A 3,779-nucleotide genomic window follows, 5' to 3' on the forward strand; every position below is an offset into this window, starting at 1 on the left:
TATATATATACATATATAAATTAATAAGTGAGCTTCAAAATAGTAACAACAAACAAATCACATTCATACACTGAGAACCCAGTACTTATATCCTTGAGACTGTGCATCTTAATATTTAGGAACAATGAAAGGGAGAGGGTCAACTTGTGAGAACATAATTTGTTGGCCCTTACCTCTTCTTTAAAGGAATTACAGATGCTGAAAGAACTTGCTGGGGGTCTATAGTCAAAGAGAAATAAGAGTGTTTATTTTAATAACTCCTTGTTTAGGAGTTGTTTAACTTCTGTCTTCTCTGATGCTGGTAAGGGTTTCACATTCAGGAATCTTAGAATCTGCCACAAAAGAGGTTGGCTTCTGATAGAGTAGTAGAGAACTAGGATGATCTCTACCTTTTAAGCATTTACTGAACATGTTATATTTCAGAAAAGAGAAGGTGTTAGAGATGGTGTAAGAATCTATAATAGTAAATCCAGGTTAAAGTTCAACTATCTAAAGGAATACTTCTGACAATTAATTTAATCCTGTCTTCGTCTGCAAAGACATTGGCAGGCATTTAATGAATGGGTATCAACAGTAAATATTCACTACATACTTTCATCAGACCATTGAGAAGGTTATTATGGTAGTTGAAATCAGGTCACAGAGTGTTGGGGACCGGCCAGCAGCCCGCAACGTGAACAGTTCCACTGAGATGGCAGCTCCGAGCTGAAAAGAGAGGAAGCTAGACAGGGAGGAAGGAGAAATGAGGCCAAGACAAGGTCAATCTGTTCAAAGCCCAATTTTACTAATACCGACATCCAGTTATAAAGGAAGGGGGAGGGAACCTGATTTCCCTCCAAATAACTCAGGGTCCAGTAGCAGGGTGAACACATGTGTGGCTGAAAGCAGCAATGCAGCACGGTCCAGCAGTGGGTGTGGCAGAACGAATGAGCAGGAAACTCCACCCCTGAGCAAACAGGTTCCAGGCTGGGTGAGGGTGAGGCTACAACAGAGAAGCAACTAGAAATTAGAGGGTCACAAATAGCAAATAGTTATGGTTCTGGGGTCATTCAGAAATTCATCAGTTTGACCATGAATACATTTTGACAATGAAGAGGTTTTATTCAGATACTGGCATAGGATACCTATGGCATTTGGACTGAACCCATGAGCACTCTTAAGATCCAACTCCAAATTACATTAGTCAGGGTTTTATAAAGGCAAACTAACATGACTACATACTTCCTTCCTTTATGCAATCAGGAGCAAGCACACACCTTGACATACTTCCTGTCTATGTGTGATCAGACACACATCTCAGCTATATGCAGTCAGGGACAAGCAACCTTGTTTACAGAAGTGAAAACTTGCAATTCATACAAAACTAGGCAATGACAAGAACAGTTCCCAGCAGTCCAGGAAGGTATCTGTCCTTGGGCAAGTGAGGCTTACAGGTTGGAAGCATTTTTGTTTTCTACTTCTCTTTTGTACAGTATTTTTAAGCCTAAACATAATGTCTACTATCACAAAATAACTGAGAGGTAGGCAAGACTTGAAAAAAAATATTGGGTATATTTTTTCATGCTTTTCCAAAAATTTACTGTATGTTGTATTTTAATTGCTAACTTTAAAATATGTGAATAAAATCAAGTATACAAAACTTACAAGGCTTCTTGGCAATATTAAGCCTCCAAGATGTGATCATTAATCACAATGTAGAATAAAATTTCAAACATGTATGAAATATTACTAAGAGCTCAAACACACATATTTATTTATCACTTCTTCTATAAAATTGTGTGTGTGTGTGTGTAATGCCAACTATGCTGCAGCACTTCTTCAGCAAACATGTGTAGTTATGTCATTTTTAAAGTCATTCATTGATCTCATACATACTAATAAAGGCATCAGTTTACAAACATAACACAAGAGCTAATGGTTTTGCTCTGCTTTAGAAGGTGAAAATCAAGGTGACTCCAGTGTATAGGGAGCATTAAATTCTCAAGTTTATACTTTTCTGAATAATTTCTCTTTTAAGATAGCCATCTTGTACTTTTATGATAGGTGGATAAGCAAGGGAACAAGATGGGAAAAGAGGCTACTTTCATGGGATAAAGTGGGGAAAACATCCAGGCTGTAATTCAGGCTAAAATTATAACTGGCTGTAACTTTCTCTTCACACACAGACACACACACACACACACACACACAGAGACTAAATATTTAAATACAACTTTCTGGCTCTATGAAGAAAACTCTATGAGCACTAAACAAACCTTCATCCAGATTCCCTAAATAAATCATTATCTCTGACAGAAGCCAGATTAAGTTGACCCTAGTTCTCCTAAGCAAAGTTTCATTCTAAGCAGCCAATCTTATTCATGCACACACACTCTATGGCGTTGTAGAATTCTGACTCAAGAGCTTTTTGTGTGGTCAAGGTGACTAAAGACTTTAAGAAACACAAAGACCAGTAAATTTCCTGAGAGATTTGATTTCTATGACTTACATTTGTTATGATTATTATTATTTCTTATGCTGAAGTAAGGCTTGGACCCAGTAGAAGGAAAATTTTGCTTGTTTAATTTGATCCTACTAAGAATCCACATAAAGCCCAGGTCCCAACTGGGGAAACCCATGTGAGGACAAACACTCTAATAATCCGAATGCTTGGCAGCATGTTTGTTTTTAGTACACTTCAGAGTCCCCTCTGTAAGGATTCCTGAAGGAAATTTCTTTTAGTCTCAAATATGATTAAAAACAACTGAGCATTAATTTGTTCATTCTTAACAATGTAGATGTAACAACAAGGTTTATTTCTGGTTTTATGCTGTTTAATGATAAGTAACCTAGATTTTTCTAGACACCGGCAGCTGAAGGGCACAGAGTAGTTACATTAACATTTGAGAGGATCCCTTGCTGTGTACATCTGCATATATTATGTATGCTTATATTCATTAGCAGTATGTAGCAGAACTCCATTGTTATAGCTTGAGCAAAGAATAAGTTACTTATAATGATTAGAGCTGTTCCATAAAGCCTAAGGGGATAGAGGCACCCTTGCCATAGGAACATCTATAAACAGAGGCTCAAATGTTATTAGGAACATTTCTTTGATTTTTTACACTCAGATTCCCTTCCTCCCTCCCTCCCCCCCCCTCCATTTCCCCCTCTCCTTCTTCTCCCCATGTCTCCCTTCCCATGCCCCCTCCCCATGTCCCTCTTCTCATCAATCCCCTCTCCAACCACCCTCTCCTCCTCCTCTCCCCCTCCCCTTTCTCCTTCTCTATACCTACCTATTTATTCTCTCTCAGAAACAATGGATAAAGCCAACTGGAAATTTTCAAGTTTACACAACTCAGACCCAATCACCTGGACAGGAAAGAAATCACCTCTTGCTACTTCTGGGTAGTTGTTTCCTTCTTTGTGATTATTCCCTAGTGCAGGAGAGGTGGAGCCTCAGGGAGCTCCAAAAGACAAGATCAGCAAGCCAGTCCCCACACAAACAATTGTCAGGAGAGAACAGACTGTATGTTGGGGCCATCTGTAAGTCTGGCACAAAATTTTTCCAGGGATGCACTTTTCATGTGCCATTGTAAGTGGAAAATTACTGGCCACCTGAACTCTTCACCCCAGAGTCTACCTGAACTCTTCAACCCAGAGTCCAACCCCTCCCAACTGAGGACTGTGCCAGGAACATTTTTGAGATAAGGGTTTCCTGGAACAAACCTCAGAATGTTCCAATAGATCGGGTACATTGCCAAATATAGTACACGACCCCATGGTTACGTAAAACTCCC

The 3,779-nt window shown here is 39.2% G+C and overlaps 1 long non-coding RNA gene across 1 annotated transcript; it reads right to left on the reverse strand.

Moving 5' to 3' along the window:
* Positions 1–763: 763 nt before the first annotated feature.
* Positions 764–3,557, reverse strand: LOC147000876 (uncharacterized). The gene is made up of 2 exons (XR_015045496.1): positions 3,372–3,557; positions 764–982 (listed from the first exon to the last, which is right to left on the reverse strand). It is a non-coding gene; the product is annotated as an uncharacterized LOC147000876 (long non-coding RNA).
* Positions 3,558–3,779: the final 222 nt, after the last annotated feature.

Source organism: Mus caroli, unplaced genomic scaffold (assembly GCF_978045245.1).
Source record: "Mus caroli unplaced genomic scaffold, Mus_caroli_1 scaffold_15, whole genome shotgun sequence".
Taxonomy (NCBI): Eukaryota; Metazoa; Chordata; class Mammalia; order Rodentia; family Muridae; genus Mus; species Mus caroli.